We start from the raw sequence: 14,875 nt of genomic DNA, 5'->3' as shown, positions 1-14,875 counted from the left end.
TATGTGCATTTGTGTGTATTTAATGTTCATAAAGTGATTTGTGCTTTTTTTTTTAGAATGGTTGTGGACCTGGGGCAGAAGAACAGGATGCGCTAGTGGACAGATTACTGACCAAGGGCTTGAGATCTGGGTTCTGTGTTTCCTCTTCAAACTGACTTTGCAGCCACGGAGAGGTAAATATTATTTTCATTTCTTGGTCTTAAAAATAGTAATAAAACCCTCCTAAAATTGGAGGATTTGTTGGACCATTCTTGGGCATAGGAGATGCAAGAAGGTGGGTGGTTGAGGGCATATAGGCTTTGTGATTAGAGAGTGCTCAGTTTGAAACTCTGCACTACCGTGTACCAGCTGTATGACACTGAGCAAGTTATTTAACCTTTCTATTTCTCATTCGTTAGAGAGTAACATCAATTTCACTGGTTATTTTCAGTTGAGAATGTGGATAAAGCATTTTCATTTTGAATGTGGGTAAAGCCTTTCTATCATTTTGAGCATGTACATAGAAAAACTTCAGGAAGTGGTGGTGCTATGCTGTAGAAACCTCTGGAATTTATATTTTGACTCTTTGCAAATGATCTCAAAAGTTCATTGTGGCAACTTGTAATTTTAAAGAGGACAAACAGATGGAACCCTGTTCTTGGGGCATCTGGTATCCTGGATTAAAATGAAAATTGTCATAATTAAGTTAATCTAGCTAATGATCCAGGTTTGCAGAATGTTATAGTCGTTATCAATATTTTTTATTTTAACATTTGAAAGTATTGCTTAAAACTTTAGCCTACAATTTCTGCTGTAAAATACAGTGGGTATCACAGGGAACTTGAAATAGGTTTCTCATAAATGTCAGGGTCTACTAGGCTTGGGATCTCACAAACAACAAAGTAGGATTCTAAGTGTGAAAATTTTATCTTCTCGGGCTACCAGAAAGCACTTCTTTCTTATCCCCCAGAAAATGTGAAAATTGTTTAATCGCACTTGTGTATTTGGCTAAAAGGATTATAGAGGTGGGAATTACAAATGCTGAGATTAAGATAAACATAAATCATCTAAGTGACTACTAAGATTTTTCTTACAAGCTGTGCCTGAAGCAAATACGTGAAGGAAGGGAACCGGAGTGAAAGCTCTACTATTCTCAAATCTCTATTTTCCAAGTGGGCATCTTGATACTTCCATAGATGGGGAGGACATGATCTTTGTGCTGCTTTTCTGTCATTTCAGAAACAACTTGTGCTCTACAGGTTCTTTTAGAAGTGTTATTAAAGTGTTTAGAAATGTTAATGTGTACACACAGAGTACATACTAATGAACTGCTGCAAGAGAAACAATACTGATTTCAAGAGCTGTTGAGAAAACTAAACTTAAGAGTTGGGAAATTGAAACATGTTGGTCACTTTTAAGTGTTGTGGCTAGTTTAATCCTTGTTTCTCAAATTGGGATATGAATACCCTTAGGGTACAAAGTGATATGATTCCGGGGTACTCGAAGCCACAAGATAAGCATGACCCATCTTCTTGGAGCTTCAGTTGTGCTCATTGAGGGGCAGTGAGTTAAATAATTTAACTGGTAAGTAATTTTAAATTTTTTATGTTGAAACAAATATGTATATTTCTAGGAACAGAATGTGCACTCTTACTATGTCTGATTGTCTAAGACGACACAACAAATTGGGGCCTGCGAGCCTGTAGTGGGAAGTGCCCTTTGTGTAGGTGCTTCGGGAGGGCATTTGAGAAGCAACACTTCAGAGCTGTGGAACAGCTGTACCACCCAGCAGCTTATTTTGTTCCCTGTAGTGTCCTGCTGTGGGATATTTCTACGTTAAATCGTGTTCATTGGTGCTTGTTTGCTTGCACGCATATTCCTACACGTGTGTGATGTACACAAGAGCTCAGTTGGGGTGCAGTTCTGGATAGCTGAACAAAGTCAGAAATACTGTAAAAAGGGAAGAGGAAGTGGTGACCAAAATCAGGTCTAAGACTATAAAGTAAATCCTATAGAACAATTTTGAAAGCATACCACGTTAACTCAAGCACAATTACAAATTGTGCTACAAATCATACTGATTTTTGCCCTCTCCAACCCCTTTCTTAAGTAGTCAGTCATAATAAAATGGCTAAATTCTAAACTGTGGACCTTGAAACTCCTAAGATTATTCAAAAGCATCTGTTTTTAATTGTTTGTTTTACGGTTATTAAGTGGTGTTACTAATGTATTCCTCTTATTGAAAGTGGCACTTAAAAATTATATGTTGTATATTGATAATGTTTGCTCTTTGAATAGAGGTTTCATATTTGAATCTAATTGGTTCTGTATATATTGAAGTTTATTAGCGCAGATTATTTAGAGAAATGCAATATTTGTTGAATACTTGTAACGTGCTCATTCCCTTCTGTAAACACTTACCTTTCTGTGTTGTGCTAGACACAGTATTAGGTACTAGGAATTCAAAGATGAGTAAGAGCCCTGACCAGTGTGACTCCAAACTCCCACAGGTTGTGGGTTTGATTCCCAGTCAGGGCACATGCCTAGGTTGCAGGTTTCGTCCCTGGCCAGGAACATACAAGAGGCAACCAGTGATGTTTCTCTCTCACATTGATGTTTCTCTCCCTCTCTCCCCCTCCCTTCCCCCCTCTCTCTCTGTCTCATTTTTTTAAGATTCTTTTCCTGAGGGTGGAAATTAGACTATGGGGCAAGAGATCTGTAAATAAGTGTGATCCATGTTCTGATAAAAGTGTTTAGGGATCAGGGAGGAATGGTCAGTTACAGGAGTCGTGAAAGATGTTGGGAAAGGCTTTCTGGAGGAGAAACCCTCATCTTAGGTGTATCAGGAAATATAAAAAAGCATTAATTTTTATTTGATCCTTTTAGGCCACCAGATCTGAGCTGTGTAGCTCAATAACTATATGGCCTTGGGTGACTTCCTTGTGCCCTTTCCTCATTTGTAAAATGACAGATCTACCTTGTTACAGGCTTATGGTAGTTAATGAAGTGTTGTTAGGGGGTAATATGTGCAGTTGTCTCTTGAACAGTGCAATTTTGAACTACATAGGTTCATTTATACACGAACTTTTTTTCCCAATAAGTACAGTTGACCCTTCATATCCATATTCTAACAACCACAGATTGTAAACAGTATTTTCGTGTTCCCACCTGTAGACCAAAAATACTGTTTTTGATCTACACGTGGGAAGGGCTAACTGTAGAGTCGAAGGTTACACTTGTATTTTCTCCTGTGTAAGAATCAGTCCCCCTAACTGCCATGCAGTTCAAGGATCAACTCTGTATTTGTAACTATAATGTGATATATAGAGGTAAAGCAATGATCTTTAAACTTTAGCACTAACTGGTCATTGTGTAGGGGGGGGACCTCCCAAAAATTTGAATTATCTTCTAGAGGGCAGGCCCCTTGTAGTTACTACAGGTTTCCCCCACTAGATGAGTATTCTAGGAACCCATCTGTATCAGCTGGTGTTCTAAGTGGCCGCTTCAGTCATTTTTCCCCCCAAGACTCTCTGAAAGCTTTTGCCCTTTTTATGATGGGTGGCAGTGCACCTGCCCACACTGCACTGAGTGTTCAGCAGTTTCTGACCCAAAATGGCATGACGCCTGTGCCCTACCTGTCTATTTGTCCAATCTTGCCCCAGCAGCCTTTTTTTGGTTTCTCCATATGAAAAAAGTCCTCAAAGGGAAACGTTTTGTCCATGTGGAAAAGGTGAAACAAAAACTGGCAGAAGTACTAAAAGATGTCAAAATCGACGAGTTCAAAACCTGTTTTGAGCAGTGAAAAAAAGTCTCACTAGGTATATTACTATAGTAGTTTCAAGGTGAATGAAGTTTAAACATGTAAGAATAAATACATGATTTTTTATAAATAAATTCTGGGTTTTTTTTTAATCCCCCTCATATATGTTACATTAAACCAAACAGAAGTGACCACCAGACAGTACAGAAATTAAGTGAATTAAATTGGGGTTTTACAAATGAGGGAGTTAATTACATATTTTTTCCATTACCATTTAGTGCCCTTATACCCTCTACCCCCAGCAATCAATCACTACACTGTTGTTCATGTCCATGAGTTCTTTTAGATTCTTTTTAAGATTTTATTTATTTATTTTTAGGGAGGGAAAGAAACATCAATGTATGCTAGAGACACATTGACTGGTTGTCTCTCGCACGCCCCCAACTCAGGCATGTGCCCCAACTGGGAATCGAACCAGTGACCCTTCAGTTTGCAGGCTGACACTCAAGCCACTGAGCCACACCAGCCTGGGCTGTATAGTGTACTTTTTAAAGAGAAATGGGGATCCAATACAATAGGAAGGAGTACTGAAGCTTTCTGACACTATATTAACTTCAAATAGCTAGGAAGGTACTTCCTTATTGCTGGATGTTAATCTGTTCCTTTGAGGACAGCAGTCTCTTGTAGTTGGCCTTAACTTTTTGCCTCTAATGCTTCATTTCTCCTCCTGTTTCCCATCGTTTGAATTATTTCTAACATAAGAGTAAATTGACTGAGAGACAAATTAGTTGTAAATTTGAGGGCATAGATTCTGAAATGTCTGTTTTATAGATTCAGAATTCTTTTTGATCTTGTTCTTGACTGTTCTCAGTAGTTGATATTTGCAGATTTAGTGAATTCTAGATTAAGTGAACATATATCTAATAGCTAAGTAGGTTATCCCATCAAGTATGTAGTTAGCACTAAGCGTGTGTTACACTGAAATTTCTTTCTTTGAGAGAGGTAGATGATACAACAGCTTTCCCAACAAGGAAGGAGGAAATAAGAATCCTAAAATGTTCCGGATGGGTGAGGGCTTTTGAAGAAAAGAACAGACGGATATTGATGCTCTTTGTGCAGTGGGGAGGGAAAGGTAGTTATACAAACAATGATTGTATCCTGACTTTGAAAAGTCTTCCTAGTTTAAAACATATTCTAATGGAGAGAGGAAGAACCAGTCTGGTAGATTGTAACTTATGTTTGTGGCATTTTTGCCCAGTACAGAGATTCCTCTTTACATCTCTTGGACTTCAGGTGTAAATGCCACTCAGTGGAGTGGTGTGTGTTAACCATCTTCATCTATATAGGGTTCAGAGCCCTGGCTGGTGTAGCTCAGTGGAATAGAGCATGGGCCTGTGAAGCAAAGGGTCTCCGGTTCAATTCCCAGTCAGGGCACATGTCTGGGTTGCAGGCCAGGTCCCCATTAGGGGACATATGAGAGGCAACCACACATTGATGTTTTTCTACCTTTCCTTCTCCTTCCCTTCCCCTCTCTCTAAAAATAAATAAATAAAATTTTAAATGAATAAATAGGGTTCAGAGACTTCTGCTTGGTTCTGGGTTATAGACAAGGAGCCTGCAAAGCTAAAGAACCACCTTTTGCTTCACTCTGTGTACAGCTTTACAATATTATATATGTAGCTGTTGAAATTTCCTGTCTGATTTTCTCAGCTGGAGAGTGGTGGTACTTGTTCCCACCCTATCTATAAAGATGAATGTAATTGATAACCTAAAAAAAGTGTAGGGTGTTAAACTCAGGAGAAATTTTAAGTTGTCTTGCAATCCCCTCATTTTACAGATGAGAAAGCTAAGAGGCAAAGTGATTTACTGGAGATATTGGATGTAGGGACAAGTGCATCTGCCTTGTTTTTTGTTGTTGTTTTGTTTTTGTTTTGTTTTGTTGTTGTTCTTCCTCAGACTGGCTCTGAATAGTCTCTGGGTTTCATAGAATATCTTGTGTTTAGTTAGTTCTGTGGCTAATTATTTGATGTGCATTCAGTTTTTTACATCTTTTGACAGGGAAATGTACATCAGTGTATATCTTTAGAAAAACAAAGTAGAGATGGTATGTTATTGCTTTTGAGTATACTTACACCTGTTTGCTGGTACACATCAGGTTTTCCACATGTATTTTTCAGAAGTTTGTTTAATACCATCACTAACTTTAAAGTTTATCCATGTGTGCAATGCATTACTAGGCTCTGGCTGTCATTAATATTAAAGCTTGGTATCTAATACTAAGGCTGTCGTTATTTTGAGCTTATTCAGAACTTTTCAGAATCCTTCAGTAACCCAGAACTTTTTCAGAATCCTTCAGTAATTTCCCTGGAATAAGAATAGACAGTCCTTGGAGGCGGGGGGGGGGGGGTTGGTTTTGGTTAACACCCCTATTTTTAGTATAGACTAGTTAGACTGCTGAAATTTCCAAATTATTTCAGCCCACTACTTGTTTATTTGTTTAGATAAGCTCCGGTATAGCAAAACTCTGGCATGGCATAGTCACTGTGACATATCATAGAGCAGGTACAAGCTATTTTGCATTCACAGAGGTATGGTTATAGCACTATTCTATAATAACAGGATACTCTTCATTTGTTTTTATTATTTCTTTTCTTTCTATTTTATTTATATATTGTAACTTTCTACTCCTAGTTAACATTTTTTGTTGTAAGTATATGTTGAGATTATAAAGTAATGGTGACTTGGTTTCCTCTTGGGAATAAATTTTTTTTTCTGATCTCTTCAGAGTCTTTGCTTCTTCTCTCCTTGTTGTGTTTTTTAGGTATTTATAAATACATAACCCTCACCCTCCACCCCATTTCTTTCTTTTTTTTTTTTTTTTTTTTTAGATTTTATTTATTTACTTATCTTTAGAGGGGAAGGAGAGAGGGAGAGAAACATCAATGTATGGTTGCCTTTCATGCGTCCCCTGCTGGGAGTTGGCCTGCAGAGAACCGGCCTGCAACCCAGGCATGTGCCCCAACTAGGAATCGAACCACGATCCTCTGGTTCACAGGCCCATGCTCAATCCACTGAGCTACACCAGCCAGGGCTCCACCCCATTTCTTAAGCTGTTGCCTGTATTTCCTTTTTTCCTGTTTATTTACATTTTTCTAAGGAGCAACCACGTTGACAGATTGTTTTCATAGTTTGATCTTCATTCAAAGGCATTGTATTGCCATTTATTATTGCTCTTAATATGCTTTTTGTACACATGTGCATTGTTGAATTTAAGCTTTTAGCTTTTGATTTAACATTGACCTTATAGGGGACCTCATTTACCAAATAAAATAGTCTTGGTTCTACCAAGTAGCGTTCATGAGTGCATACCATGTTACGGAGACACTAGAGCAGTAGCCGCGTGGACACCAGTACACATTACAAACCATGAGTTCACTCAGTTATTACGTGTGCCGTTTCTCTTTCTTCCTTTTACCTCATATGAGCTTATGTTGTATAATCTAGAGAGACCTTTTGGTATTGATGGTACCCATAACAGAGGCTAAACCTTAGAATGTCTTCCTTGAATTACACTTTCTATTATTGCTTATATGGGAATCATAATTAGTTTTGAGGTAGGCTTTGTAGATTTTTTTTAAATCTAAGTAAATAATCAAAAACGATTCTTTGTATTAAAAAGTGAACCAAACGTTTTCATAGTGGAAAACTGTGTGTTTGAATAGCTTGGATCTTTGTAGACCTGTATGTTTAGGATAATAACTATTATACTCCATGTCAGTCACTTCCAAGCCCTAGTCAGCAGAGACTCTATATTGGAATCACTTGAGGACCTTTGAAAGAAGGTCTCTTCCGCCCCAGAGGTACTGAGTCAGAATCTCCAGTATCTATGTATTTTAAAGTTCACTAGGTGATTCTGGTACCAACCAGGTTTAGAAACCACTGGTCGGGTAGAATGTGCACCAAAATCCATAGATGTGCCCTGGCCGGTGTGACTCAGTAGATTTGAATGCTGGCCTGTGACCCAAGTTTGCTGGTTCAATTCCCAGTCACGGTATGTGCCTGGGTTGTAAGCCGTGTCCCCAGTTGGGGGAGTATGAGAGGCAGCTGATCCAATGTCTCTCTTATACATTGATGTTTCTCTCCCTCTCTTTATTCCTCCCCTCTCTCTAAAAACAAGTAAATAAAATACTTTTTAAAAATCCCTAGATGTGCCTGTTAGATGTTCTATAAATTCTTTGTGTGTTATGTGCTCTGTTTTATAACATATTTATTCAAGGTGATAGATTTGCCACAGGTTCCCACCCTTTTCTTCTATTTCCCATGATAAAAAACTGGAACTGCTCCAAAGACTGTAACTCTGAGCTATTTTCAGGGATATGAGCCTGGAGCAAGGCAAGTAAGAATTTGGTGGTCACACTTGGGAGAGCAAAAAGAAGTGGGCATTAGGTTGCTGTGTGACAGCAATGTGTCATACAGGCTATAGAAAGCAGAGGGAGAGCATGTGCTTGGGAGGCAGCCTCCAGTTGGTACTGAGGCGCTGGCATGTTGACTCCTCGATAAATTTTGTCTTCTGTTTCATGTATAAATGTTCAGTAAGTGAAAGACACAGGCTACCCTTAATGAGGGGCTAGAACATGTCCTCTGTAACCAGGCTACAGTAATAAATTTCTATTTGGTTATGTTGAATATTTTTGTACAAAATTTATCTGATTTCTTACATATTTAAGTTTTTCCCATATACTATTTCTCTGCTAGAATGCTCCTCTCTTACTGTAGCTTGCTGGACAGGATGCATCTCATTCTTGAAAATCAGCATTAGCGATTCCTCTCCTTAAAATTCTCCTTCACCTACTTAAGCCACCCTTTGTGCCAGGTGGGGAGTATGTTAGCCCCTGTTGTAGCAGTTCTCACACTGTATAGCTCCTGTTTGTTTTATTTGTCTCCCTGCCAGATGAGGAGCTTCCTGAGAACTGAGCCCTGTGCAGTTAGGACTTACCCCCACCCCAAGTAATTAAAAGGAAATTCATTTCTGTGTGCCTAGCATCACGTACTTTCTGGTAAAAGAATTACTGGTTTAGCATTTTTTATTCATTGTAGCAAAAGAACTCTTTTCACCTCCTTCCATGGTAGTTTCACTGTTACCGTTACAGTTATTTTAAATTGTTTTGTTTTGACTACCATTTTTTAAAGGTTTATTTATTTTTGAAGCGAGGGGAAGGGAAGGAGATAGAGGAAGAGAAACATTTATGTGTGAGAGAAACATCTATCTGTTGTCTCTTGCACGCCCCCAGCTGGGGACCTGGCCTGCAACCCAGGCACATGCCCTGCCTGGGAGTCAAACCCGTGACCTTTTGGCTCACAGGCTTGCTCTCAGTCCACTGAGCCATTCCAGCCCGGGCTTGACTACCTTTTAATATTAACAGATGGGGAGAGAGGTTGTTAACAGGACTGGGATGCTCTTAAGTTTTCTCTCCTTAGGAGATACTTTATTTCCCTTTTAATAATTTTCAAAAAATGAACCTCCCAACTGTTTAATATTAATAACAGAACAGGTAAGACAGGTGTACAGGTTTACCTGTGACTGAGTAGGTAAGTGTCACTTCAGATAAAGGCTGCTTCCATTTCCCATCACCCTGAAATAAATGGTGACTAATATTTTTCTGCTTCTCAGACTGAGTCATCCTCTCCACCCAGCTCCTCCCCATTCTTTATTGTAGTCTGCAACTTTCCTGATACTCATTCAAGGCTATTAATGGTCATGATACTTTGCTTTGACGTATTTTAAGCTCTCAAATAAGATGATGGTATATATATTTTCAGAAATAGCAGAGTAAAATGGTTACTTTATTTTACTTTTTAAACCTAGTTTTTGTTCCAGACGGGTGAATAATTTTTATTCTTTTTGACTAGTGCCTGCGTCTAATAAAAGTCACTTAGCTTTTCCTTTCATTCTCAGGAGAAACTGATTATCTTTAATTATTTCACCTCTTGTCATATGGCACTTAACATTTCCTACAATCTGTAATGAACTAAATTATTCGGTCTTTTGGGTAAAAACATTCTTTTAATTTAAAAATCTCAGCTCTGGCTGGTGTGGCTCAGTGGATTGAGTGCGGGCCTGCGAACCAGACAATCACGGTTCGATTCCCAGTCGGCACATGCCTGGGTTGCGGACCAGTTCCCAGCGGGGGACACATGGGAAGCAACCATACATTGATGTTTCTCTCCCTCTCTCCTTCTCTTCCCCTCTAAAGATAAATAAATAAAATAAAATAAATAAATAATAAAATCCCAAACAGATAAAGCTACAAGGTATCTCCTTTTGTCTCTTCCTTCTAATGATGCTTGATGGTTTATATTGAGTAGTATGAACCAGGCAAATTGCTAGATGACCTTCATGTTAGACCCTTTCAGAATGGCTTTGGGTTATGGGAGCTTATGGGGAATTAAGGGTACTGTTTCTTGCCAGGAATATAGACAGTCTTCTGATGTGCTCCAGAAATAATTTAGGGTTTTTACTAGTATGTTAAACAAAAGGCTTTTTTGTTTTGTGGTGGTTTTATTTATAAAATAGACTTCTGGAAATTGTCATTCTCTACTGTCTTATTTCTCGATATATATATATATATATTTTATTCTTTGTACATGTATAGTTTACAATAACCAATTTCCCCAAATGACTAACCTCTGCAGTGGTGAGTATTAAAGGTTGTTTTCCTTTGGGAAATAACCTGGCACATTTGCTATATAGCCACATAATGTGATAAATTATTAAGTCTAAATGTCTTCAAAAATTAGTGTATTCACAGTTAACTTTTACATAGCAAGATTTTTTTAAATGTAACCTATAATTGTGTTAGGACTTCTTATTTTTTGTTTGTTTGTTTAAGAAATGAATAAACATAGCAATAAAGAAAGTAAACTTGTCAGGACTGGGAATACAAGAAAGAAAACTGTACTTGAACAAGAGTTAAATAAAAAAAAAAAAAGAAAGTAAACTTGTAATGGAAAAAATACAGTAAAGATTAAATTTCAAAAAAATTAATGGGGGAAAAAAAGTACCTGAGTACAGTTCTTCAGCAGCTAATGGACAGAGAATGTTCTAAATAAATATTTATTATTGAAAGAAAGAACAAGAGAAAGAGAGAAAGGAAAGGAAAGGAAAGGAAGGGAGAGAGAAAGAAAGAAAGGAAGGAAGAAGAGAAAGGAAGGAAGGAAGAAAAAAGAAAAGAAAAAGAATAAACTCATATAGTTAAGTTTCTGCTTAGCACACAATGTTTGTTTTTCCATGTTCTTCCTGCTTTGGTCATGTTCAGGAACCATTTGTGCGTGTTTCATATGACAGTGGCACAACTGGCACTCAAAGTGTCTGCTGCTCACCTCACACTATTTTATATTCATTGCTGCAGGAGTAAAAGGCACAGTGCCTGCCCTTGCCCTTAAGCTAAAAGTTTATTTGGGGAAAAGACACAGACAGAGCAATTGACTAACAATGGAAACAAAACGAACAAGTCAGTCTGCACTGGTCAAGCTTGAAGAGACTTTGAGGGCAGTGATTTTCAACCTTTTTCATTTCATGACACAAACTATTAAAATTCTGCACACCCCAAAATAAATCTAAGTATAATTTTTATTCATTCACACCAGATAGCTACTGTTGTGTTAGCTCTTGGTATTTTATTTGACAATCTAATGGAAAAGAGGTCAGTGCTTCGGGCTAAATAAATAGGTCAGGTGTTGGCATGCTTTAAAAATGCTTGTGGCACGACATTTGAAAATTTCTGATTTGGGAAACGACTTGAGCTGGGAGGGTGGGGGACAAGGTTATAGGCATTTGTGTGAAAGATATCCCAAAGGTGGGTGGTGGACAGGATGGGAACAGATTGGGCAGAGGTCTAGGAACAAAGACAAGGAGTTTGGAGTTGATTTAGTAAATCTCAACCATCACATGTTTTTTGCTTGTTGTTTCAGGAAGATTTAGTCTGGCAGCAATATGGTGGATAGACTACTAAGGGAGACCAGCCTGGGGAGCTACTCTGTTGTTTTTTTGTTTGGTTTTTGGCTCTAATTTTCCTTTTTCCCCCTGGGTTTGTTTAGTTACCAGGTTCTGTTAACTGGTTGTTGCCTTCTTCCTACAGAAATTTAGTAGTTTATCAGAAAAGTCATTTTTGTGGGGAAAATTTACCTAAGATTTGTGATTAGAATTCTAGGAAACAAATGTCATACATTTGTTCAGCTAACATGTATTCACTGCCTCCATTGTTTTTTGTTTGTTTGTTTGTTCCTTGTGTTTTAAATATGGAACAAGAAGTTTCTTTATATTACTACATTAAAATGATTTTTAATGTCTGCATAGTATTCCATTTTGTGGATGTGGTATCATTTACCAGGTTTAACTATTCCCCCATGGTTTTACTTGTAGATTATCATTATTCGCTTTGATTAATGTTGTCCTTATAGTCTTGGTTATTTCTGAGTGTAAGGTCTGAAGTGCAATTAATGGATCACAGTTTGAATATTTTAAAATTTTTTGATTCATGTCACCAGTTACCTTGCTGATTTCACTGCACTATGACCAACATTGGGGATTATCCTTTAAAAGAGCCTTAGCAGTTTAATAGAGGTGAAATGCTGTCTCGTTATTTTAACTTGTATTCCTTTTAGTATTAAGGAGATACAGTTTTGTTAATTCATCTGCCATTTGTATTTCTTTGAGTCATCTAGTTGTTTCTTTTGCCCAATGTTCTCTTTTGGTGTTCATCTTTTTCTTATAAAATTTTAAATTACTTATGTAATAAAGTTTTTAATCTTTTGTCATGTACATTACAAATACTTTGTTGTTGACTGTTTTCTTAATTTTATTCAATGTGTTTTATAAGTTTTGGGGTTTTTTATTTTTATTTATTTTTTGTTTTTGTTTTTACTTTAAGGTGGTCAAAATTTCAGTAATTTCCTCTGGTTTGTCCTATTTTCTGTGCACCTAAGCACAAAGTTTTTTGTTTTTTTGTTTGTTTTTTTTCATTTTGAGATCAGAAGTCTATTCACCTATATCTTTTTAGAGTAGTTTTTTCTTTATTTGGTTTAATTTGGTTGTTAATGTTTCTTTATCTCATATGACAGCAGGATACATTCTTGATGGATTAAAGATAAAACTATTTTTCCAGTTTTTCTGGCATCTTTTATGATATAATCTTTTCCCCACTAATTTAAAATGACAACTTTTTATAATTCTTAGGGGTTGTTTGTGAGTTTTACCTTCTGCTAAATTGTCTGTAATAGTGACAGCGCTACATTATTAATTCTTGTGGCTTTGTGATATGTTAACATTTGGAAAGAGAAGGTTGCCTTCGTTTTTCAGAAATTTTATTGTTACCCTCAGTATCTTGTTTCTTTCAAGCAGACTTTGAAAATTGCTTTCTGTAAAAAATAAAAAGAACTAATACTTTGCAATGTTTGGCCTTTCTGACCGTGGATGTGGATAGTAGTGTCCCTGTTTAGTGAGGTTTTTTATGCCTCCTAGAAGAGTTTTGTAATCTTTTAGCTATGTCTGCACATTTTGAGTTGAGATTATTTTTATTTTGATACTTTGTTAGGAATGGCATAACGCTATATTTCATTTTCTTTTTGAATATATGTATACTTATACAGTTCCATTTATAGTCCATTTTATTTTAAAAGGAATCTGAAAAAATGATAGAAAATATAAATAATAAATGATATATAAAGTTATTACCATGTAGTTTGAGAAGGAAATAATTGACCAATGTGTGGTCAACTAAAAAAATAGTAACATGATCCTATCACATAGCTTTCACAATGAAAGGGAAAATTCTTTAATGAAAAGCTTTTTCAAATATGTGATTCCATATGAAACTTCTCCCACATACCCTTTAATGTAAGCCAAGGGCATAATGCCAAAACAAAACTTGATGAAAGCAGTTCTTTGGGGGTAAGATTGTGTGACCCAAGAATACCCAGTTTTCTGATGGTGTGGCATTTAATTCTGAGCTAGAGACTCTACTAGAATTCGGAATTCCACAGAGAAGTCAAGTCAAATAAAGGTCAGAAAAAATTTTTGGATTTATTGGTTAAGGGCCATTGCTGACTTCAGAGCAATTCAATAGAGTATTAAGAAATAGAGACCAGACCGGTGACCCAAAGTGTGGAAGAGAAACAAAAGAGTGGCAGCTACTGTAGGGCTGAGCGTGGAGGGAACACAAAGGTGGCAGAAGCTAAATTGTCAGGTGCAGTTAAGGGGAGATTTGATGTGGGACAGATTTGAGCAACATAGAGCTGGCAAAGAGGCTGAGGCAAGAGGGAGAGGGCTGATCCATCAGGCTCCCCAAGTAGGCAGACCTGGGGAGTGGCCTAGAACAAGGGCAGACCTCAGGGCCTTTTGTGTTTGGGCCCAGACCTCTGCATCCTCCAGTGAAGTATTCAGGTGCCCGTTTTCATCTCTTCCAGCCCCTTCACCCCAGGTACCAGGATCACCCTGCCTCTATCTGAAGGAACCTCCTCCTGTTTACCTTCCACCTAGAAGTTGATTTGGATGATTTTTTTTTAATGTTTCTGATTTACTTTTTCACCAGGGTGAGAGAATACGGGAAGTATCTGGTCTTCAGAGTCCCATTTTTATGTGTGATATTGTAGCCCAGAGAACTAATTACTTTGCCAGGCTTTTTTGGTTGGAACAGAGCCTTGATGTACTCAGAGGGAGGAGTTCTCAGAGTCAAGGGAAGAAGAGACCTAGGAAAGGCAGGAGCCAAGAGAGTAAAGAGGCTGATGGAGGGGGAGTATCGGTTTCATACTGTCAGACACCAGAGAAATTGAGGCTGAGGATGAGGGGAAGGCCTTTGGATTGACTGGTGTGGTTCTTGAAGACTGGTGCTTGGGGACCAAGCAGAAGGAGCACTGAGGACTAAAGAGGATTGGAGTCCTGTTTACTGTTTAGTAAGGACAGGTTCTTAAAATAGAGCAGAGCCATATACTGGAGTATGCAAATTACATTTATAATGTAATATCTATGTAAAAACACATAACCATAACAGGAAAAAAAACAAAGTACTAGGTGATTTGTCTCTAGGTGTAGAAATTATGAACCACTTTTAAATCTTTCATGTGCTTTGTTTTTCAGAT

At 37.6% G+C, this 14,875-nt stretch overlaps 1 protein-coding gene across 2 annotated transcripts in view; it reads left to right on the top strand.

Annotated features, from left to right (window-relative positions):
- CTCF (CCCTC-binding factor) overlaps positions 1-14,875 on the top strand; it is a 43,894-nt gene that overhangs the window by 5,059 nt on the left and 23,960 nt on the right. Inside the window, exons 2-3 of one of the 2 annotated variants that reach the window (XM_037041508.1) lie at positions 57-173; positions 1,452-1,563. The gene's annotated coding sequence lies outside the window, so the exon portion shown is untranslated. The remainder of the gene's footprint in view (positions 1-56; positions 174-1,451; positions 1,564-14,875) is intronic. The other variant, XM_037041507.1, reaches the window with a different exon arrangement.

This window comes from Sturnira hondurensis, unplaced genomic scaffold (assembly GCF_014824575.4).
Source record: "Sturnira hondurensis isolate 20B ecotype Veracruz unplaced genomic scaffold, ASM1482457v3 Scaffold0003090, whole genome shotgun sequence".
In the NCBI taxonomy this organism is placed as follows: Eukaryota; Metazoa; Chordata; class Mammalia; order Chiroptera; family Phyllostomidae; genus Sturnira; species Sturnira hondurensis.
This window is presented reverse-complemented; position numbering and strand designations above follow the sequence as displayed.